Below are 25,253 nucleotides of genomic sequence, written 5' to 3' on the forward strand. Positions count from 1 at the left end.
AAGCTTCCTTCTACAGCAGTGCATTACAGTAGCTTCTATTCTCGGCACTGCTTATTGACGACATTTCACAATTCAGATAAGATTATCTAAGGCTTATGTTACGTGTCTACAAATCCATGCTGTAGCCAGACTACATTTTATAACTTCTCTCCCTCGTCCAGCATCTATTTTACATGTTGTCACTCTAAAACATACTGTTGTTTTGGCTCAGAATCATTGAGAGGTCATTTTCCTTCACAGTTAACACAGTTGCTGCCCCAAGTTGTACAGTTTACAAACAGCGCGTACCGTGTCTGTCGGCAGACGCGGTGAGCCTGGCCAGCAGCGAGTCCGGCGCGGGGGCGGGCGCCTGCTGCGGGCTGCTGGGGGCGGCGCCGGCGGTGGCGGGGCGGCGCCGGTCCACGCTGCCGCTGGAGCTGCTGGCCGCCGACGGCGAGGCCGAGGGCGCGCCCATCGCCGCCATCTCGCCCTCCAAGCTGCCGCTGGGCCCCTTGCAGTGAGTACCCTCTCCGTCTGCCCACTTACACGTTCTTCCCCAACATCAGGCAGCAGTTGAGGACTAAACATGCCAAACCCAGCGGTGACGTGTAGAGGAAGAGAAAGGGCCCCACAACATGTAAATCTGTACTATGAACAGTGGTCGCTGGGAAAACGACTAACACACTCACACGACAGCATGATACACTCACTTGCTGTAAATACCTTGTCGGCCAAACACAGCCACTGTGCAGATAGATTAGGTAGACCGCTGCGCTTGAGCATTTTGCTGGCCCCTGTGGACGAGTGGTTCTAGGCGCTTCAGTCCGGAACCGCGCGGCTCCTACGGTTGCAGGTTCGAATTCTGTCTCGGGCATCGATGCGTGTGATGTCCTTAGGTTAGTTAGGTTTAAGTAGTTCTAAGTCTAGGAGACTGATGACCTCAGATGTTAAGTCCCATAGTGCTTAGAGCCATTTGAAATTTTTGCTGCGCCTGAGGAATACATGCGGTAACTAGTACAAGTGACGAAGAACTTCACAGACAATACTACCGAAGCAGACGACAGAAGTAGTGGTAACGGGTCAGACGACAGAGGAACAGGCGAAGAGAACCTGTTCTACATGTAGAACTGTGATTAAGTGTACACTCGCAAGACAAAGAAATGAAGAACCAAGAAGGAATTATCCAAATGGGACGGAAATCGTTATTATACTTTCAGGAATACTGGATGATTTATTCACATGATAGAGCTTCACAAATTCAGCAAGTCAGTAACACGTGGGTCCGTCTGTGGTCCTCATGTAAGCCGTTACTCTCCTTAGCAGTGATTACTGTCCACCTGAGTGCAATCGTACCAAATTCTGTCCAACTGGCACTTTAGATCCCCAAATTACCCAGCTGGTTGGAGGGCCTTGCTCATAATGCCCCAAACCTTTTAAACTGGGGAGAGATCTGGCGACCTTTCTGGCTAAGGCAGTGTTTGGCAAGTAGGGAGAAAGTAGAAACTCTCATCGTTTGCAAGCGGACGCTATCTTGCGGGAATCAAAACCGAAGATGGCTTGCCATGAACGGCAACCAGGCTGGTCATCTAATATCGTCGGCGAACCGCAGTGGTGTAAGTGTACTGCAGATGGAAGCCAAAGGGGTCCTGTTATGATAGGAAATTGCAGTCGCACCATACCACCACTCGTGGTTCTCGGACCATATGCGGACGACAGTCGGATTGGTATCTCTTCTCTGTATGGGTCGCATCTAGCCAGGTCTTTGGGCTGGAATCTCATTGCCTGGAGTCAAATTATCTTCAGTGATGGGTTCCACTTTGGACTGAGCCGCGATGACCAGCGATACGTGTCTGGAGACGCGCCAGACAGCAGTGGGATATGAACCTGGCTGTCGCTCGCCATTGGCCCGACAACCAGGAGTAATGTTTTGGGGTGGCTGCCATTTCATTTCATAGGAGGACCCCTTTGGTTGTCACCTGAGGCAGCTTTACAGCACAGTGGCCAACAGGCGATATCCTACGCCCCGTTTTGTTGCCCTTCATGGCAAGCCATCTGGGGCTTATATTTAAGCAAGGTAATGTCTGCCCACACACGGGGAGTAATTATACTGCCTGTGTTAATGCTTGTCTAAGCCTATCTTGGCCAACAAGGTCACCGGATCTCTCCTCAGTTGAGAAAATTTTGAGCATTAAGGGCAGCGCCCTCGAACCAATTCATGATTTTGATAAAAATATAAAGAAATTTGTGGTAATTTCCTATGGGACCAAACTGCTGAGGTCATAGGTCTCTAGGCTTATACTCTACTAACTTGAACTAACTTACGCTAAGGATAACACACACAGCCATACCCGAGGGAGGACTCGAACCTCCGACGGGGGGAGCCGTGCGAACCGTGGCAACGCACCCAAGACCCAGCGGCTACCCAGCGAGGCATTTTCATGATCCAACGCCTCACTTTGACAGACTTTGGGACAGTATCCCTCAGAAGAACATCCAACAACTCTATCGATGCCAAGTTGCGTATGGGCCAAAAGTTGTCTAACACTTTAAGCTCTTTCTCTTTAATGAATCGTCCAATTTTTCTGAAATAATGATCATCTGTTTGCTGTGCACGCACATGAAATCGACCGAGTTTCATCCCAATTGAACGATTTCTTCGTCTTACGTCGATTTCTTTGTATTAGGGTATATATTTGACTGGAGTGCCACGAAAACAAGTATTCATGAGACAATTCATGTACGCAGCGTGCCGAAGGGCGAATGGTCATTATTTGATTATATGACAGGAATTGTCATTCGAATCAAAACAGACAATTGAACACTGGTTCAAAATTACATACTTAAAGAACTATGAGCACTTGTTCATCTTCGCTATCCTGAAACACATTTCTTCAATATAGAAAGTGCTCATTGCTCTTAAGGTATGATTTCTAAATTTTTATCGTTTCGAATGATCGTTCCTGTATGCCCCTGAATATTTGACATTGTAAGAGAAATACAGAAATTGGCACACTGCTGTGTGGGGTGAACTAACCTAGATGTATCTGAGGGTGAGAGGCGCGGAGTATTTCTGACGTTATCGCCCCTGGTTCGCGAGTAGTAGTAGATACAGTGGTGGCTGCCCTGGAGCGCGAGGTTGAATGTCTTTGAGGTACTTCCATTTGGACACCAACGGTGGTGATACTCTATAAATCTAAACTCTTTCCAGTTTTACTTTTTTCTTAATACATGAGTATTAAGCAGTGTTTAAGGATTTCCATTTTGAAGCTTACCCATATATAAAGCTGTAACATTGTTAAAACTTTGTTAAAATAATACCAAATCGATAGTGTGAAAACACGATCTGTCGCGGTCACTAGGTGGTAGGTCATTTGTAAGTGGCTGCAAATAAGAGAAAGATGTGTTGCTTGAGGCTTCCCCGACGGACATGTTGTATAAGTGGTTCTCCGGCGAGACGTCGGATGTCATAGTGAAAACTCCACAATATCGTCGCTATTGGCCATCGAATTTGGCGCCTCCACGCATGCGCACTTCCTGCCTAAGACTGACATAAATAGGGGGCTCTAGTCATGCCTTAGCAGTGTGTTCGTCGCACCTGAAGATGTCGGCCAGTTGCGCTGATGAAATATTGTGGAGTTTTCATTATGACATCCGACGTCTCGCCCGAGAACCATATAAACAAGAGAAAGATGAAAACTTAGCCACCCAGCGACTGACATGTTCTCGTGTAAAGCTTCCTGACACTGTCTGATGCAAAGGTTTCACCAATGTAATCACAGAAGTCGAACTGAGAAATACGCGTAGAGGGAAGGTAATTTCTAAAAAATCCTGCACAGCACAAGAGATACTTCATTTGATCGACTAGAGAAGATAGCACACAAATGGCCAAGAACAACAGTTTAATTTCCTTTGGAATCACACAAACTGGAAGTTCAAGGAAGCCAGGCTGTGGGAAAAATATGAAGAAATCTGGTAGGTAATAATCATCGGAAGGACTAATTCAACATGTAGAAAAATCTTCTGTGACGTTAAAAGAGTTGGCGTCAGCGTTATAGAGTGGAAAAGGAAACAAACTGTTCAACACAAAGGAGAGAGTGAATGCGTGTAAGGTGAGCACTGAAGGCTTCTACGAGAGGGATAAACTCTCTGATAACTTGACAGAAAGCGAAACGTTACTCGACACGGAAGACAAAGGCGATCGGGTATTAGAGTACGAGCTTTCGATGTCTTGCTATCCCAGAAGGCATAAGGCATAGGTAACACTCCACTGGAAATACTAAAATCATTGACGGAATGGCTAAAAAAACGACTATTTAAAGTTTGCAGAATCTATGAGCCTGGAGGTACACAAATAGACATTCGGGAAACCATCATCCACAGAGCTCCGAAGGTAGTAAGGACAGATATGTGCCAGAACTGTCGCACAGTCAGCTTAACACGTCATGCATCGAAGTTGTTGACAAGAATAATATACAGTAGAATGTAAAACAGTATTCAGAATCTGTTCGATGACTTTCTGGAAAAGATGTAGGCACTACATACAGGGTGTTTCAAAAATGACCGGTATATTTGAAACGGCAATAAAAACTAAACAAGCAGCGATAGAAATACACCGTTTGTTGCAATATGCTTGGGACAACAGTACATTTTCAGGCAGACAAACTTTCGAAATTCAAGTAGTTACAATTTTCAACAACAGATGGCGCTGCGGTCTGGGAAACTCTATAGTACGATATTTTCCACATATCCACCATGCGTAGCAATAATATGGCGTAGTCTCTGAATGAAATTACCCGAAACCTTTGACAACGTGTCTGGCGGAATGGCTTCACATGCAGATGAGATATACTGCTTCAGCCGTTCAATTGTTTCTGGATTCTGGCGGTACACCTGGTCTTTCAAGTGTCCCCACAGAAAGAAGTCACAGGGGTTCATGTCTGGCGAATAGGGAGGCCAATCCACGCCGCCTCCTGTATGTTTCGGATAGCCCAAAGCAATCACACGATCATCGAAATATTCATCCAGGAAATTAAAGACGTCGGCCGTGCGATGTGGCCGGGCACCATCTTGCATAAACCACGAGGTGTTCGCAGTGTCGTCTAAGGCAGTTTGTACCGCCACAAATTCCCGAAGAATGTCCAGATAGCGTGATGCAGTAATCGTTTCGGATCTGAAAAATGGACCAATGATTCCTTTGGAAGAAATGGCGGCCCAGACCAGTACTTTTTGAGGATGCAGGGACGATGGGACTGCAACATGGGGCTTTTCGGTTCCCCATATGCGCCAGTTCTGTTTATTGACGAACCCGTCCAGGTAAAAATAAGCTTCGTCAGTAAACCAAATGCTGCCCACATGCATATCGCCGTCATCAATCCTGTGCACTATATCGTTAGCGAATGTCTCTCGTGCAGCAATGGTAGCGGCGCTGAGGGGTTGCCGCATTTGAATTTTGTATGGATAGAGATGTAAACTCCGGCGCATGAGACGATACGTGGACGTTGGCGTCATTTGGACCGCAGCTGCAACACGGCGAACGGAAACCCGAGGCCGCTGTCGGATCACCTGCTGCACTAGCTGCGCGTTGCCCTCTGTGGTTCCCGTACGCGGTCGCCCTACCTTTCCAGCACGTTCATCCGTCACGTTCCCAGTCCGCTGAAATTTTTCAAACAGATCCTTTATTGTATCGCTTTTCGGTCCTTTGGTTACATTAAACCTTCGTTGAAAACTTCGTCTTGTTGCAACAACACTGTGTTCTAGGCGGTGGAATTCCAACACCAGAAAAATCCTCTGTTCTAAGGAAGAAACCATATTGTCTACAGCACACTTGCACGTTGTGAACAGCACACGCTTACAGCAGAAAGACGACGTACAGAATGGCGCACCCACAGACTGCGTTGTCTTCTATATCTTTCACATCACTTGCAGCGCCATCTGTTGTTGAAAATTGTAACTACTGTAATTTCGAAAGTTTGTCCGCCTGAAAATGTACTGTTGTCCCAAGCACATTGCAACAAACGGTGTATTTCTATCGCTGCTCGTTTAGTTTTTATTGCCGTTTCAAATATACCGGTCATTTTTGAAACACCTTGTAGACAGTTCCGACGCTGTACTTAATAGTGGAAGCTAGATAAGAAAAATCAAGACCAGTTCATAGGGTTTTCGAACTAACAAAAAGCATTCGACAATGTAAAATGGTGCAATATGTGGTATCGTCAGAAGACCGCAACGGCACATCAAAGTCGGCAGCGGTATTCGATAGCACAGGCACTGGGGAGGGCTCGCCGCAACTCGCAACGACGTACTAAAAACTGACTATCACAGGCAAATTACGGCATTCCTTGACAAGAGAAGTCTACTAAATTTAAACATCTGCCTCAGTTGGAGGTATAACTTTCTGACAACCTACATTTGGAGGAGATCACGGTACATTAGTGCATCATGGACTGTGCGAAAACCGGTAAAAGAGAGAATCGAATTCCCAGTGTGAATCCTTTACTAACTCCTCAACTTCCCGTCCTTCCCAGCCCACATCGAAAACCTCGAAACGCTTACCCGAGTTGAATAATCCTTTTGATTCCCCTGTAATCACCAGACTCAATAAGTGGCATGCATTAAAAACACATCTCCTCATCCATACACCTACACACTCCACATCCTATACCAACGCAGTTTCAACCGGATCCTCCTCCCAGACAGCGAGATCCGCCCCAATATTTATCCCTCCCACCAACTGTAATTCCCCACGTATGCCACTCCACATCATGGCTGCCCCTTTCTCCCTCTCCACCCCCGTCCCTTCTTGGTAACACAGGCCCACCCAACCACCAGACTCCTCCTCACCTTCTGTCGTCCAACTATCCACACCAACGCCCATACATTCTCATATCCTACCGACTCCTCTATTTCTTCTACTCATAACCCGCATACCTACAGAACACAGTTTCTCCTCTTGCTATTTTCTCTAAAAGTGACATAGTGAGACCGTGCCTGTGTACAATTAATGTAGGCTGATTCTTACAAAGAAGAGGACACCAACCAGCCACTATTAATAGTGCTATTTATTTAAGTAAATAGCACCGTAACCGGTTTCGAACTGACAAGTTCATCATCAGACGGCTGTTCACATGATTTGCAAGATACACTTTACATAATCGTCAGTAAATCCCATTTGATTTCTTATACTTTTATGAAGTTATAAGAATGTTGCAGCCTCAGTCCCTTGTAAATGTAAATCTAGGAATTAGAAAAGCATACAATTAACACTTTATGTTTTAAGGAAACAGCAAAGTTTTTGCTGGCGACCGTGCTCTGATACCACTGGAACATGCACAGAGCATGAGATGGGGTAGTGGAGAGCATTATGTCTTTGGCTGTGAGTAACCAAGGATGACACAAAATTTTTAGTTGTAAATTTTCTTTTTCATTTCGTTTCTGTTTTCTAAAAGACACTTTGCTCGATGCGGCACACATTTAGATCCCAATGTCCGTTCAGTGACCCAGGTGCCAGAAGAAAGAACCTACACCAGCAGCACCGGCTGGATAGGGGTGCGAACGAGGGCGCTCACCACGTCGAGCGCCGGAAGAGCAGTACACAAGAGAAGCGGAACTCTCCTGCTCTCTAACACAGAACTGAACAAGTGACCAGGCTACACTGGAAGAACGTTAAAATCAACAGTCGGAATCGCAATAATATTCGTTTACTTAAATGTTTCGGCTTACGTTAAAGACATCTTCAGAATTTTTGGCTCCCTACGGCTGGTGCTGGCGGCTCCTCGGTTTTCTCACGATGCCACGTTCTTAAACCGAGGATCCGCCAGCACGAGCCATAGGAGGCCCAAAATTCTGAATATGGCTTTAACATCAGCCGAAACCTGTAAGTAAACAAGTATTATTGCGATCCCGACTGTTCATTTTAACCTGAATAACGCACCAAATCGGTGTACACCGAAGACAATGTTGCCGAAATTTATTGACACTGCATGGAACACCACCATTTTCCAATGACATTTACAGAAAAACAGAGCCAAAGAAGGAAACATTACTTATGCATTACCATAAAATTTAATCGGAAAGCCTTGATAAATTCTGAGTTCTTCATATTTGTTATTGAACATTCTATTACGAATTGCCAAAAAAGTAAAACAAAAATGCATTACTGAAAATCAACTCACTGTGAACTCCGAACCGGAAAAAAAACAATACACAGAATCGACACAAACGAGCACCCACCATCTTTGCTTAACGTTCCTCTATGTGCGCAATTAATAATTCAAATTGGAACACATAACAAGCAAACAGCAGCCGCTCTAAGCTACACCCGATGTTACTGAAACTAGGGAACTCTTCAGTTGCCGGCCGGAATGGCCGAGTGGTTCTAGGCGCTTCAGTCTGGAATCGCAGCGACCGCTACGGTCGCAGGTTCGAATCCTCCCTCGGGCATGGATATGTGTGATGTCCTTAGATTAGTTAGATTTAAGTAGTTCTAAGTTCTAGGGGACTGATGACCTCTGATATTAAGTCCCATAGTGCTCAGAGCCATCTGAACCATTTAAACTCTCAGTTAGTACCTTAGTTAGCTTGGCACCACTTAGTACTATGTCAGCAGGCTCTCTTATAACAAACTATGACTGCTGTTAAAGGAATTAGTGTAGCTTCAGTTCAGAGTGGGGCTTAATCCTTTTGAAATTAAACAGGCACTAGCCATAACTTAAAATCAAACGCGCCATAGTAGTAAGGTGCGGCCTCACGAAAGACACGTTAGGACTGCCACTGCTGTCCAGAAAGAGGTTTAGCCTCTCGCTCCTAGATAGCCAACATCGTATCTACTACTATCCGCCATCCAGCGGCGAGAATCCCTGTCACGCTTTGAGCCTCTAGCCCTCAGGTGGCGTCATTCAGCATCTAGGCTAGATTACACCACACAACAGCGAGTTCTCTCTTCAGTTAATACATTTATGTTACCACCTGATATTACTGTCTAACGAACATTTGTTTTGATGACACTTCAGTGACTTTACATTTAGTCATTCCATTTCTGTCCGTCTTCTCCTGAACGACTTCCTCTGACCTGCTACCACTGCTACTGTCGTCTGTCTCGATATTATTTCTGTGCATCGTCACTTACGTTTCTTACTGTGTTTAGCCTTGGCTCCTCTAGTATCCCTCCCTGCAGTGCTCCAGATAATCTGGCTCAGTCCTTTCCACAACGTATGCCCCCTTACTGATTGTGTTGTCTAGTGCGTGCAAATCGTTTTTCGTACGAGCATTAATGGTCACAGTATAGAGGTACGTGTAGTGGGCCCCTGCCCCGTCCCCTCCCTCCCTCCCTCTCACTCTCACTCTCTCTCTCTCTCTCTCTCTCTCTCTCTCTCTCTCTCCTCTCTCTCTCTCTAACTCTCTCTCCACAGCCAGAATCAGTTTACTGACCAAGGTTAGACGCAGTAGCTGGGACTTGTTTATTTGTAACCTAAACCAGTCATGTTATTACAGAGAGGAAAATTACAGCTTAACGGGTAATCTGAAGCGCTTGTCGTTACTGGTAAGTCTTCACATCACTAGAAGGTGTGAAGCTTCGACGAGAGTGAAATATTTCGCACTCCGACAAGGATTCGATCTCACTACCTTCAGAAGAGCACGTTGAACAAATAAACCAGTAGGTCCGGCACCAATACTTGTATTGACGTTGCGTGCCTATGGAATAGCGTCTCAGTAATGTCAGTGGATTCGTGATTTCCTGTTTGAGCCGTCACAGTTCGTAGCAACTGACGGAAAGTGATTTCTGGCGTTCGCCAAGGTAGTATTATAGGCCCTCTGCTGTTCCGTATGTATATAAACGAATTAGGAGATAATCTATGCTGCCGTCTTAGGTGGTTTGTAGATGATACTGTCATTTATCTTCTACTAAAGTCATCAGTAGATCAAAACAAATTGCAAAACGATTTAGAAAAGATATCTGAATGGTGCGAAAATTGGCAGTTGACCCTAAATAACGAAAGGTGTGAGGGCATCCACATGAATGCTACAAGGAATCAGTTAATGTTCAGCTACACGGTAAATCAGTCAAACCTATGGCTGTAAACTCAACTAAATACCTAGGAATTACAATTACGGGCAACTAAATAAAAAAAAGACTTAGAAAATGTTGTGAGGAAGGCTAAGCAAAGACTGCGTTTTATTGGCAGGAGACTTAGAAAATGTACCTGATCTAGTAAAGAGACTGCCCACGCTATGCTTGTCCGTCCTCTTTTGGAGTACTGCTTTGTGGTCTGGGATCCTTACCAGATAGGATTAACAGAGCACATAGACATAGTTGAAAGAAGGCAGCATGTATTGCATGATCCAGAAATAGCGTATTTGGGTGGAAATCATTAAAATAACGGAGTTTTTCGTTCGGTGGAATCTTCTGACGAAATTTCAATCACCGACTTTCTCCTCCGACTGCGAAAAAAATTAATTGATGCCGAGCTACAAAGGAAGGAACGATCATTACGATAAAAAAGGATAATGAGAGGTCCCACGGCAATATGTAGGTGTTCATATTGTCCCCGCGCTATTCGAGATTGGAATGATAGAAAATCATTGTGAAGGTCGTTACATGAATCCTCTGCCAGGAACTTAAATGTGATCTGCAAAGTATCCATGTAGCTGTCGAATACTGTAAAACAGCCACATTCATGCCCTACTCATTTACAAGTAGAACGATTTACGCCAAAATATTTCTTTTGTTACTTTTTGTGAAATCTTGATCGGCGAGCCCCATACAATAGGGGTTGATGTGTGTGCAGTGGCAGCCCCCTTTCGGTAGCCGGGGTGCCGGATGCGGTGTGAGGGCGGCGCCCCAGCTGGCCGCTCCTTCAGCGGCAACTCGACGCCGCAGCGAGGGGGCACCGACCGGTCCCTACCCTATGCGGTGAGTAGCACAGCCACCCAGTACTATACTTCCCCAGGTGCTCAGTTATTTTAAGATAAGCGTGTCGTCTTAGACACCAAAATGTAGTGTGATATTAAAAAGGGCCCCTTGTTCGTATCAGGTTCATGTTTTGCCTACACCTATTGGTTTCTTGAAGTTCATCTTTACTAGCTCTGAATTCATCTCCAAACATTTCCACTGTACCGAGCCCCTCCGCTGAGGCTCATAGCAACGCAGGTACACCGCATTTCTCTCATTCTGTGAGCTACTGTGTTGCATTTACCTCCACCCCTTCACTACTGTATTTATTTTGGGGAAGAGCATTTGGGACATTCTTTTCTATTATTCTCTGCTTGACAACAGCTGAGGAACAACTCACATTTGCTAAGGAACAACTGCCAACTGATTCCGAACAACCGACAACTGTTGAGGAACATGCGACCACTGCTTCAAATGTGGCTCTGAGTACTACGGGACTTAACATCAGAGGTCATCAGTCCCCTAGAACTTGTTGTTGTTGTTGTGGTCTTCAGTCCTGAGGCTGGTTTGATGCAGCTCTCCATGCTACTCTATCCTGCGCTAGCTTCTTCATCTCCCAGTCCATACTGCAACCTACATCCTTCTGAATCTGCTTAGTGTATTCATCTCTTGGTCTCCCCCTACGATTTTTACCCTCCACGCTGCCCTCCAATACTAAATTGGTGATCCCTTGATGCCTCAGAACATGTCCTACCAACCGATGCCTTCTTCTGGTCAAGTTGTGCCACAAACTTCTCTTCTCCCCAATTCTATTCAATACTTCCTCATTAGTTATGTGATCTACCCATCTAATCTTCAGCATTCTTCTGTAGCACCACATTTCGAAAGCTTCTATTCTCTTCTTGTCCAAACTATTTACCGTCCATGTTTCACTTCCATACATGGCTACACTCCATACAAATACTTTCAGAAATGACTTCCAGACACTTAAATCTATACTCGATGTTAACAAATTTCTCTTCTTCAGAAACGCTTTCCTTGCCATTGCCAGTCTACATTTTATATCCTCTCTACTTCGACCATCATCAGTTATTTTGCTCCCCAAATAGCAAAACTCCTTTTCTACTTTAAGTGTCTCATCTCCTAATGTAATACCCTCAACCTCACCCGACTTAATTCGACTACATTCCATTATCCTTGTTTTGCTTTTGTTGATGTTCATCTTATATCCTCCCTTCAAGACACCATCCATTCCGTTCAACTGCTCTTCCAAGTCCTTTGCTGTCTCTGACATAATTACAATGTCATCGGCAAACCTCAAAGTTTTTATTTCTTCTCCATGGATTTTAATACCTACTCCGAATTTTTCTTTTGTTTCCTTTACTGCTTGCTCAATATACAGATTGAATAACATCTGGGAGAGGCTACAACCCTGTCTTACTCCCTTCCCAACCGCTGCTTCCCTTTCATGCCCCTCGACTCTTATAACTGCCATCTGGTTTCTGTACAAACTGTAAATAGCCTTTCGCTCCCTGTATTTTACCCCTGCCACCTTTAGAATTTGAAAGAGAGTATTCCAGTCAACATTGTCAAAAGCTTTCTCTAGTCTAGAAATGCTAGAAACGTAGGTTTGCCTTTCCTTAATCTTTCTTCTAAGATAAGTCGTAGGGTCAGTATTGCCTCACGTGTTCCAGTATTTCTACGGAATCCAAACTGATCTTCCCCGAGGTCGGTTTCTACTAGTTTTTCCATTCGTCTGTAAAGAATTCGTGTTAGTATTTTGCAGCTGTGGCTTATTAAACTGATTGTTCGGTAATTTTCACATCTATCAACACCTGCTTTCTTTGGGATTGGAATTATTATATTCTTCTTGAAGTCTGAGTGTATTTCACCTGTAACATACATCTTGCTCACCAGATGGTAGAGTTTTGTCAGGACTGGCTCTCCCAAGGCCGTCAGTAGTTCCAATGGAATGTTGTCTACTCCGGGGGCCTTGTTTCGACTCAGGTCTTTCAGTGCTCTGTCAAACTCTTCACGCAGTATCGTATCTCCCATTTCATCTTCATCTACGTCCTCTTCCATAATATTGTCCTCAAGTACATCGCCCTTGTATAGACCCTCTATATACTCCTTCCACCTTTCTGCTTTCCCTTCTTTGCTTAGAACTGGGTTTCCATCTGAGCTCTTGATGTTCATACAAGTGGTTCTCTTATTTCCAAAGGTCTCTTTAATTTTCCTGTAGGCAGTATCTATCTTACCCCTAGTGAGATAAGCCTCTACATCCTTGCATTTGGCCCCTAGCCATGCCTGCTTAGCCATTTTGCACTTCCTGTCGATCTCATTTTTGAGACGTTTGTATTCCTGTTTGCCTGCTTCATTTACAGCATTTTTATATTTTCTCCTTTCATTAATTAAATTCAATATTTCTTCTGTTACCCAAGGATTTCTACTAGCCCTCGTCTTTTTACCTACTTGATCCTCTGCTGCCTTCACTACTTCATCCCTCAAAGCTACCCATTCCTCTTCTACTGTATTTCTTTCCCCCATTCCTGTCAATTGTTCCCTTATGCTCTCCCTGAAACTCTGTACAACCTCTGGTTCTTTCAGTTTATCCAGGTCCCATCTCCTTAAATTCCCACCTTTTTGCAGTTTCTTCAGTTTTAATCTACAGGTCATAACCAATAGATTGTGGTCAGAGTCCACATCTGCCCCTGGAAATGTCTTACAATTTAAAACCTGGTTCCTAAATCTCTGTCTTACGATTATATGATCTATCTGATACCTTTTAGTATCTCCAGGGTTCTTCCATGTATACAGCCTTCTATCATGATTCTTAAACCAAGTGTTAGCTATTATTAAGTTGTGCTCTGTGCAAAATTCTACCAGGCGGCTTCCTCTTTCATTTCTTAGCCCCAATCCATATTCACCTACTACGTTTCCTTCTCTCCATTTTCCTACACTCGAATTCCAGTCACCCATGACTATTAAATTTTCGTCTCCCTTCACTATCTGAATAATTTATTTGATTTCATCATACATTTCTTCAATTTCTTCGTCAACTGCAGAGCTCGTTGGCATATAAACTTGTACTACTGTAGTAGGTGTGGGCTTCGTATCTATCTTGGCCACAATAATGCGTTCACTATGCTGTTTGTAGTAGCTTACCCGCATTCATATTTTCCTATTCATTATTAAACCTACTATTTGACATTGTGTTTATAACCCTGTAGTCACCTGACCAGAAGTCTTGTTCCTCCTGCCACCGAACTTCACTAATTCCCACTACATCTAACATTAACCTATCCATTTCTCTTTTTAAATTTTCTAACCTACCTGCCCGATTAAGGGGTCTGACATTCCACGCTCCGATCCGTAGAACGCCAGTTTTCTTTCTACTGATAACGACATCCTCTTGAGTAGTCCCCGCCCGGGGATCCGAATGGGGGACTATTTTACCTCCGGAATATTTTACCCAAGAGGACGCCATCATCATGTAATCATACAGTAAAGCTGCATGCCCTCAGGAAAAATTACGGCCGTAGTTTCCCCTTGCTTTCAGCCGTTCGCAGTACCAGCACAGCAAGGCCGTTTTGGTTATTGTTACAAGGCCAGATTAGTCGATCATCCAGACTGTTGCCCTTGCAACTACTGAAAAGGCTGCTGCCCCTCTTCAGGAACCACACGTTTGTCTGGCCTCTCAACAGATACCCCTCCGTTGTGGTTGTACCTACGGTACGGCTATCTGTATCGCTGAGGCACGCAAGCCTCCCCACCAACGGTAAGGTCCTAGAACTTAGAACTCCTTAAACCTAACTAACCTAAGGACATCACACACACCCATACATCCATGCCCGATGCAGGATTCGAATCTGCAACCGTAGCAGTCTCGCGGTTCCGGACTGTAGCGGGTAGAACCGCTCGGCCACCGGGGCCAGCGCGCCCACTGGTAGTAAAAGAAATGTAGAGGGCGGGAAGTCTTAACTGCGGCGAAGCCTGTCCACGAACGCTCAGGCACACATTCGATAGTTCTCGCAGCACGGTATTTTACAAAGGATGTTGTGGAACTGGACAGTGTGACATTCCGTATGGTACGGCAACATCTCTGCCAGACATCATTTGAGTGCTTTTCTTTTCGTTGATCTCATTTTGTTCTATATTGTCCGTTGAGTTCGTTTTGGGCTGACACCCGATGACACCTCTGAACGAACACACTGAGCTACCGTGCCGGCATTATCTCCGGCACGCTCCGCGTGAGACCCATATTTCCAACTTGCTGTCCACACACCACATTTGTAGTGCCCCTGCCCTCTGTACTCATTACTCGCGGCAGTCAATCTACCGATTCTAGTAAGAGTTTGAACAGTGTGAGTGCATCCGCACTCAAAAGATCATGTGCGAAAGAAAAGATACCGTCTCCATACGGATAATGCTTACAAGCCAATGATCCTCTTCAGTGCGGATGCCCTCACTTTGCTCAAACAGTTACGGGAATCGGTAGATTGACTGCCGCGAGTAATGAGTATAGTGAGCACGGGCACTACAAGTGTAGTGTTTGGACAGTAAGTTGGAAATGTGGGTCTCGTGGGGAGCGTGCCAGAGATAAGTTCCTACAGTCGCACTATCCTATGTGTCCTCGATAGCCAGATAGAGCGTCTTCCATGTAAGGAGGACATCCTGGGTTTGAATCCCGGCCGGGCCACACATTTCCAACAGTCCCATTTAATATTTATCAACGCCTCTAAGCAGCTAATTGTTGGGATTTCATTGTACTTCGATTCTTCGAGAGCTGCTAGATCAACAATGATATCTGGTCTTTTGGACATGTCCGAAAGAACAGGTTCCATTTCCATATGATCATATATTGATAGCAAAGAGCTCCACAAATGTAACGAGGCCATGACGCGTTGATCCACCTCTCGCCCTCATGCAAACCGTTATTCGGGTTGTCACTGATCGGTAGAATTATTGAATGTCCTCGTCAGGGATATGATGCCACATTCTGTCCATATCGTCAAAATCCCGCGAGCGCCTTGCCCGTAGTGCTGCAAACGTTGTCAGTTCTCAGATGGGGCGAGTTCAGACGACCTTGCCGGCCAAGATTGGGTTTGGCAAACACGAGGACAAGCAGTAGGAATCCTCGCCGTTTGTGGGCGCGCGTTTTCTTGATCAAATGTAAACGCAGAACGCCTTTCCAAGATGGGCAACAAAACCGGACGTACAATACCGTCAACGTACCGCTGTGCTGTAAGTGTGCTGCGGATGACAACCAAAGCTGTCCTGCTATGAGAATAAATGGGACGCCAGACCGTCACTGCTGGTTGTCGGGTCGTAATGGAGGCCACAGTGGTCATCCAACCACTGTCAGGGCCATCTCCAGAGACATTTCGTCTCCGCTGTTTATCGGGATTCAGCTCGATGTGGGGCTCATCACTGGAAACAATTCTGCACCATTGAATGGATTCCAGACCGAGACGCCCCGGAGAGCGGTGGGATGGAAACCTGACTGTCGCCCGACATACGACGCTACAGGCAGGAGTGACGGGCTGGGGTGCCACTTCGTTCCATAGCAGGAACCCTGTGGTTCTAATGTGCGGAGCCCTTACAGCACAGAGGTACAACGATGATGTTCTACTGCCAGTTTTGTAACTCTTCATGGCAAATCTTCCTGGGCAAGATAATTCCCGCCTGCACAATGCGAGAGTTTCTACTGATTGACTCCGTGCTTACCAAATCCTACCTTGACCAGCAAGGTCACCGGATCTCTCCAAAAATGAACTTAGTAAGAAGAAAAAAAAAACGATTACTTGTGAGTGAAGTGAACAGGGTACTTAAGAAAGAAAGTTATTGTCAGAGTTCACAGTAGTCAGTTTCATAACCCATTCTGGAGTGGGTCTCGGGGAGGGGTGGGGCAGGTGGCAGGTTTTTGGGAGTGGAAAAATTTTAAATTTTAATACAGCTTCAAAACGATGAGTTAAACGAAGCAATGAAAGTTTTGAATAAATGGAGAATAGGGAGAATAATTTGGAAATACAAATCATACATAAAATCTTGTATCTTACTGCAAATTATCTTCGACGTCGTGAAAAAATGCCAAATGAAGCGCTGGAGTTGGTCACCCTGAGTGCGTCTTTCAAAATAGCAAAACTTGCTAGTAGCAGTGTTGCCAACTCAGTTTCTACCATGCACCTATACAATACTTAAAATGTACCTACTTCAGCTTGTAAGCCTCCGCACACAAAGGGAAACATTATAACATAGAAAAAAAGATAAATGTAAGCATATGACGGTGTAGCATTTGCTATACAGCAACTTTAATCACCTATAGCAGTATCGCTGAGAAAAACACTTCGTAACAAAAAAATAAGTAAAATATGAACTGTCTATCACGTTCCGTAGGTCTGTTAAGCCCAGACATCACATCATTATCAAGCGGCCTTTACACTTGGAATGATTTATTTTATGCTTCCCCCAACACTCCCTCTACTTTTGGTCAGCCATTAATATCATTTACATTCTTCTTCTTGTTATCACGTTCGTCAAAATTAATTTTTTCTGCTGTATCTCTAACTTCCTTTCATGTGTTCCATAATTAGTGTTCACTCTCGGCGTTGAAGCCATAACCAATACACATTAATACTGAGATCATACGGAAAACCAGATTTTGGAGCTGAAGCAGCTAAACTCCGCTTCAGGAACTGTTAATCCAGTTTCGTCGTATTTCAAACTGTTTGTGATCCAACAACTTTATTAAGCATTTCACTGTCCCTTTTCTCTACAATAAATGGTAGTGCTTTCAGAGCAGCTTGTTGTGAGCCGTAAATCGTGGTCGTGGCAGGACGGACTCCTCGATATCCGTCCACAGGCGTTTTCCCTTTATGTACTACGGCCACACTAAATAGGCAATGGCAATTTACACACATTTTTCCCAAAAGTAAAGTATTTATGTATAAGGTAGTAGCTGCCTTAGGACTTTCCACTTTGTACATTAGAAGCTCCGACGGTACCGCCGGCAGCGTTGTACTTAACTGTGCTGGTTTCTGTACAGATCTCGTGTCACACCTGTTGTCTCGGTACTGCCACGCAGTCTCCACGGCAGTGATGCGAACTCAACTCTCCCGGTTTCCAGCAGCCGACGGTTGACACATTCATTGTAGAGAAACAGTGTTGGCTTGCTCTGTTTATTAATGGACAGCAATTGATAATTAATCAGCGAGTGAAGTGTGACATAATGATCGAATTGTCGTTTATGTGACTGATACAGGTCTATACGTGCTGTGCTTGTTAGACACATACGTGGGGGAGTTTGAAAAGAAGTTTCTCCTGTCAACTTTGATCAGAGTTGTTTGTGAAAGGAGAAAAAGAGAATGAGACATTAAAGGTAAGACAAATCTTTATTTTTCTACATAATTTCCAAGTACATTGAGACATCTGTCATACCGCTTTATAAGCTTAACAAACCCTACAGGAAAAAATCAGGGCGTTGCATACAAAAGAAGCGTTGAACGTCTTGTTTGACGTCAGCATTGCTGGAAAAGCACCTTCCGCCGAGAGTCTTCTTCAAAGCAGGAAACAGATGGAAGTCTGCCAGATCCGGACTGTAAGGCGGATGGTGTAGGCGCTCCCAACCAAGACTTGCAATATGGTTTTGCGTTGCAGTCGCTGTGTGTGGTCTCGCATTGTCATCCAACAGCAGAACACCAGATCTGAGACGGCCAGTCCGCTTTTTACGAATCATCTCTTTCAATTTCGACAGTGTCACAGTACCGCGCAGCATTGATAGTTGCATCCTCAGAAAAATCCAGCAGCAAAACTCCTTTGGCGTCCCAGAAAACGATGAGTAGCACTTTACCTGCAGACGGAGTGCTTTTGCTTTCGGACAGATGATGGCGGATGTTTCCACTCCATGGATGTGGCCTTCGATTCGAGAGCGTAACGGTGGACCCACGTTTCATCCCCCGTCACAATCCGAAGCAGAAGCTCATTGCCAGATTCATGGTAACGCGGTCGACCTCTACCCAATGGTGTATCGGTGTCTTGCACGTGCGCGTGCACCTGCCGTGTCGTCTTTCACCCACATCACACAACTCTGCTCACAGTCGACAGGGGAAACGTATTTTCCAACTCCCCCTCGTACTTCATTTGCCATACACAATTTATGTCTGTCTATTAGCCTCGAACAATAGTCATGCTGCTGAAAACATTCTGCCAATGCTCTTATCACTCGTTTTAGACTTCCCAGTAAAGACCACAGCAGAGCAAACACCGTGTTGAAGTTTAACATTTGCTCATTCATCTGACATTGTGCAGATATTAGTAGTTTAATGTGAAAAGGATTTCTGACTGTGACGTGACGTGTTTTCATCAGGGTACGTGCAAATGATGTAAACACAATGTCTGACGGCAGGAAGCTTCTCTCTGGAAGTCAATATAGGAAAAGACGAGCTGAAGAAGAAAAAGTAGATAAAAAAATGATATTTTTCGTTGGATATTTTTTTTCAAACTAAGGAAGGTTCTGGTCAAAAGGATTCAGCTGCGAATGCAGTTGCTGAAATGAATCAGGGGAAGCCTTCGGCAGTTGAAGATGGACCTTCATCGCCACTTGGTAAGTAGGATATGGAGTGCGAGCTCTGTAAGGAATCCGAAACTGTTTCAGCTGAGTGTAGAAACTGCACATCTCACAGTCTGATACTGCAAAACGGCCCGACAAAACACACGATTTTGTTGATACAGCCTTTGTTATAAGAGTTCCTCCAAAACAAAGTGGTTCAAATGGCTCTGAGCACTATGGGACGTAACATCTATGGTCATCAGTCCCCTGAAACTTAGAACTACTGAAACCTAACTAACCTAAGGATATCACACAACACCCAGTTATCACGAGGCCTCCAAAACAAATAACGGAACTTTGCAGTTGTCCTATGGATGAATCTTTCTCTTTACTTTACTTCTACAAATAGAAATTAACGTTTTTGGAATGGTGAAATTGTTAACTGAAAGTAATTAGCGTATTCAAAAAGTGCAGATGTCGGGTTTTGTTTCTGCTGCAAAGTCTTTTCTGACATTCAAATATTACTCGCTTCGGGTGGTAACAGTAAACGGCGGTACATTTCTGAGAATTTACCTAGCCACGGTAGGTCCCAAGCTATTAATTCGAAAATTTGATTCAGTTCATGTAGAAAAAATTAAGAGAAAAATGAAACAGTTCATGTGCTCCCACAATAATTTATAAATAAATATTGTCTTTATTGAAAGCATTTAACTACTACAGTATCATTTGGCACTGTACACCAGATATTCCTGGATTGAGCAAATAACGATCATAGTGTGTTTCGTCGAAGTGATTTCTCCTGGTGTTGACACCTGTGATACAAATATTAGTGAACATTTTCTTGGCTTTGTTCCTCTAAGAGATACACAGTTTTTGGGCTCACAAAGCGGTTAGAGGATGTGAAAATACCTTTAGACAACATGAGAAAGGAAGGGTATCATAACGGTTCTACTATGAAGGACGAGAACGTACGAATACAAAAGCAGATCTTACATACGAATCATGAGGCATTTTATGTTCCCTGCAGTAATCGTTTCCTAAGTATAGTTGTGAATTATGCTGCAACCGTGTTGGAATATACAGTTCCTTTCATTAGTCTGACGAGAAAATTATGATTTATTTTCTGCTTCTACTCTACGCTGGGAGCCTTCAACGGTCACATATCTGCCCTAATGTTGAAGCCATTGAGTTGGGAACGTAAGACTGACTCAGTCGCCATTCTGAAGTATAACATAGGAGAGGTCTATGACGCACTGGTTGAAATGAGCGAACACGAAAACACGGACAGAATGGTTGCACATGCGGCTGGCAGTGTGGGAAACTTTATCTGGGATTTTACACCCCTTCGTTCAGTTGTGGTAAGGTATTGCATATTAATGTTGTCTGCAAAAACCAACAAAGTATTACCATAGTCCAACATATTTGCACAGATATAACGAAAGCTATTGACAGTGGTACTACCGCGAGGATCTAAAATTCCTTCATTAGCTACTACGCGTTGATGACCTGGTAAACGAACTCGAAACAGAAAACCCGACAATAGGTGGTACAATGCCGATAATAATGAGATGGAAGAAGGAACAGTTCCAGCGTCAGCCAGAAGATATTAAAACTGAAGGTCAAGAAATGCATTGCAAAACGGATTTTTACTTGAAAGTCCTAGATCTCATAATGTATTCTCTCACTGTCGTACAGGCAGTCAGTGCCAGAACACCTCGTGTTCCTTGTGCTAAGAAGGCGAGTACACCGTTCGTTTGTTGTATATTTTTATGGCCTTCAAACGCGAGCGACTGCAGTAATAGGTAGGAAGTGTGATTGCTGTATACAGACGCGAGCTGAGTTGGCGACCCTTCGCTCACAGCTCCAGGCTTCATTGGCTTCCGTCACACAGCTTGAGGCTGCTGCCAAGGGGCGTCGCTGTGGGGGGTCAGATGCGGGGATGCGAGAGACGTCGAGCACGTCTCACGTGTCCTCCTACCGGTCCACTGCTGTGGCCGCCCCGTGTACTCCCTACACTGAGGTTGACCCCTCACCTGTGGTTGAGTGGGAGAACATTAAAAAGTCTTGCAGGCAGCGAAAAACTTTCCGACGAGCCGATCGTAGGGTCTCCCCGGTTCGTTTGACGAACAGGATTCAGGCATCATCTGTGGCTGACGATGTCTCTGAGCCAGATGCAGTCGTCCACCCTGTTGCAGAGGAAGCTTCTCGTCCCACAAAGTCTGGGAGTTCGCAGAAGGTGAGTTTGCTGGTAGTTGGGAGCTCCAATGTTAGGTGCATAATGCTACCCATTAGGAACATGGCTGCCAAGGAGGGGAAGGAAGTCAGTGTGCACGCTGTGTGCATGACGGGGGGGGAGTCATTCCGGATGTGGAAAGGCTGCTTCCGGATGCCATGAAGAGTACAGGGTGCAGCCAACTGTATGTGGTGGCTCATGTCGGTGCCAATGACGTATGTCCCTTTGGATCAGAGGAGATTCTCCCTGATTTTGGGCAGCTAGCGGAAATGGTAAAGACTACCAGGCTGCAGCATCGTCGATAGAAACGACTGTGGTCCTTTGGTGCAGAGCCGAATGGAGGGCTCAGGCGGTTCTGTGACCGTGTAGACTGCAGATTCCTTGACTGCGCCATCAGGTGGCGGGTTTCCGGGTTCCGCTAAATAGATCAGGAGTCCACTACACACAGGAAGCGGCTACACGGTTAGCGGGGGCTGTGTAGAAAGGACTGGGCGGTTTTATAGGTTAAAGGGCCTCAGGGAACTACAGGAAAGGCGTCCGTCCGAAAGGGGGCAGGTAAAACACAGTAAGGTAGTTGTAGAAACGATCGGTACTGTAGTTGTAACTTCTCGTAACAGTGTTGGGAAAGAACCAGATCTCCAAGCCCTAATAAAAGCACTGAAGCTCAAATAGTTATAGGTACAGAAAGCTGGCTAAAGCTGGAAATAGGTTCGGCAGAAATTTTTTCTAACAATCTAACAGTGTTCAGAAAAGACAGACTAGACACAGTTGGTAGTGGTGTATTTATTGCTGTCTGAAGTAGTTTGCCTTGCAGTGAAATTGAAATAGATAGTTCCTGCGAAATAGTATCGGTAAACGGTATACTTGAAATCGGACTACACTATTAATTGGGTCGCTTCACCGACCCCCTACTCAGAAGATATAGTTGCTGAACATTAAAAAAAAAAAAAACCTTGAGTCTCATTTCAAATATTTACCCCACTCATACAATTATGGTCGGTGGTGACTTCAATCTACCCTCGATATGCTGGAAAAATTATACGTTTAAAGCCGGTGGCAGGCATAAAACTTCATCTGATATTGTACTGAATGCTTTCTCAGGAAACTATTTTGAACAATTAGTTCATGATCCCACTCGAAGCGTAAATGGTTGTGAAAGTATACTTGACCTCTTAGCAATAAATAATCCTGGACAATTAGTGAGTATCGTGACGAATACAGGGATTAGCGATCACAAGGCAGTAGCTGCTGGGATGAATACGGTAACTCCTACAACCATCAAAAAGAAACGCAAAGTGTATCCATTTAAAAGAAGCTGATAAAAATTTTCTTAACACCTGTTTAAGAGACAGTCTGCACTCCTTCCGAGGCCGCATCTCGTGGTCGTGCGGTAGCGTTCTCGCTTACCACGCTCGGGTTCCCGGGTTCGATTCCCGGCGGGGTCAGGGATTTTCTCTGCCTCGTGATGGCTGGGTGTTGTGTGCTGTCCTTAGGTTAGTTAGGTTTAAGTAGTTCTAAGTTCTAGGGGACTTATGACCACAGTAGTTGAGTCGCATAGTGCTCAGAGCCATTTGAACCAACTCCTTCCGATGTTATCACGTAAGCGTAGGAAAGCTGTGGAATGATTTCAAAAATGGAAAATCTTCCTGGAAACATGTCTCCTCAAAAGTGCCACAAGGATCAGTCTTAGGAGCACTTTTGTTCTCCTTATATGTCAATGATATTTCGTCGGTTCTGTCCTCTTGTATATATCATTTTTATGCCGACGATCTCCAGCTCTACCTAAGCGTCAGACCTGAAGACATAAACACTCAATCGCTCAGATGAATGATGATCTGTCTTTAGTGGTGACATGGGCGAAAAACCTGGGGCTTAAACTACATGCAAGGAAGACACAAGTAATCTTAATAGCTCATCAGAAATGAATAAGTTCAGACTTTCGCGAACGGCTGCCTTCTATTCTGCTCTGTGGTATTCCAATACCATATTAGAAAACAGTAAAGAACTTGGGTGTAACCTTGGATGAACATCTCAACTGGGCAGTGGGCCGGAAGACGTCCGCTTGTCTCTATGCTCTCAAAAAATGGCGGAACTTATTCTCACAGGAGGTGAAAACAAAATACAGTTAAAACTAACCATGAATGCCTGTGCGCGTTACACCTGCAACATTCATCATGTTAGTGCTTCATACTTCCTACTGGGGTGGCTGCGGCACGACAAATTGCGTGACTACCACACTCCATGTCTAGTTCACTGGCTCCTCGTCGCGCAAGCACCCCAGTACCTTGCTTCAGAGATTAAACACTTTTAATGCCATCATAATAGAAACACGAGGTCACTGTTATTTGGTATCCTAACTGTGCCCACTCACAAAACAAAAACTCTTGCAAACTCCTTCTCAGTTGCTGCTGTCCGCCTTTGGAACAAACTGCCCCTTACTCTGCGCAAAATGCAATGCCCTGCTGTTTTTAAGAAGAAGTGGAAGCATTTCCTACTTTCCTACTATCTTCCTCATAACGTTTTCCTCAAAATTAATGTACAAGGCCAATCCTCCCGTCAAATAACAAAGGTAGTGTCTCCTATTTGCTCTTTTCTCTTCTTCCTCTTCATCTATCTCTGTTAGACACGCAATCTTCTTTTCCTTTATATTTCATTAATTATGTTTCATCATGTCAGTATCTTCTCCTCCCTTCACCGTCAGTCTCTCTCAGATTCCCTGCTGCTAGCACTCCTATCTAAAATATGTCTCTATCATAATGTGTAATTATGGCAGTACTTATCATCTACGAATATAAATCGTATATATATATTTCCAAGTGTGCCTTTGTAATTGTTTATTTCACCTTTTGTACTAGATGTAGTTTAACATGTCTACTAATACATTTGAAAGTACAATAAGTAGAATGCCTGGTTATATGTAAGAGAGGGCCTGATGGTCATAATCTTTCCAGGTTAAATAAATAAATATAGTGGCTATTTCAATTGCGAGTTGCTTTCAATAATTTCCACAACGAAACTCTGTCTCGAAATCTGTCAGAAAACCCAAACAGATTCTGGTCATACATAAAGCACACCAGTGGCAAGACCCTATCAATACCTTCACTGCGCGATAACAGCGGTGAAGTCACTGATGACAGTGCCACTAAAGCAGAGTTATTGAACACGATTTTCCGGAACTGCTTCACCAAAGAAGACGAAGTGAATATTCCTGAATTCCAATCAAGAACGACTGCCAAGATGAGAAACATAGGAATAGATATTCTCGGTATCGCAAAGCTGCTTAAATCACTTAATGAAAGCAAGGCTTCCGGTCCAGATAGTATACTACTCAGGTTACTGCCAGGGTATGCTGATACAGGAGCTCCATATTTAGCAATTATATACAACCGCTCGCTCACAGAAAGATCCTTACCTAAAGAGTGGAAAATTGCTCAGGTCACACCAATACCCAAAACGGGGAGTAGGAGTAATCCGTTGAGTTAGAGGCCCATATCACTAACGTCGATTTGCAGTAGTATTTTGGAACATATACTGTATTCCAACGCTATGCAGTACCTCGAAGAAAACGATTTATTGACACGTAGTCAGCACGAATTCAGAAAATA

The 25,253-nt window shown here is 44.5% G+C and overlaps 1 long non-coding RNA gene across 1 annotated transcript in view; it reads left to right on the forward strand.

Annotated features, from left to right (window-relative positions):
- Positions 1–414: 414 nt before the first annotated feature.
- LOC126143666 (uncharacterized) overlaps positions 415–25,253 on the forward strand; it is a 35,642-nt gene continuing 10,803 nt past the window's right edge. The window contains exons 1-2 of the long non-coding RNA XR_007529751.1: positions 415–496; positions 10,764–10,888. This is a non-coding gene — a long non-coding RNA (uncharacterized LOC126143666). The remainder of the gene's footprint in view (positions 497–10,763; positions 10,889–25,253) is intronic.

Source organism: Schistocerca cancellata, chromosome 2 (genome assembly GCF_023864275.1).
Source record: "Schistocerca cancellata isolate TAMUIC-IGC-003103 chromosome 2, iqSchCanc2.1, whole genome shotgun sequence".
NCBI classification, from domain to species: domain Eukaryota; kingdom Metazoa; phylum Arthropoda; class Insecta; order Orthoptera; family Acrididae; genus Schistocerca; species Schistocerca cancellata.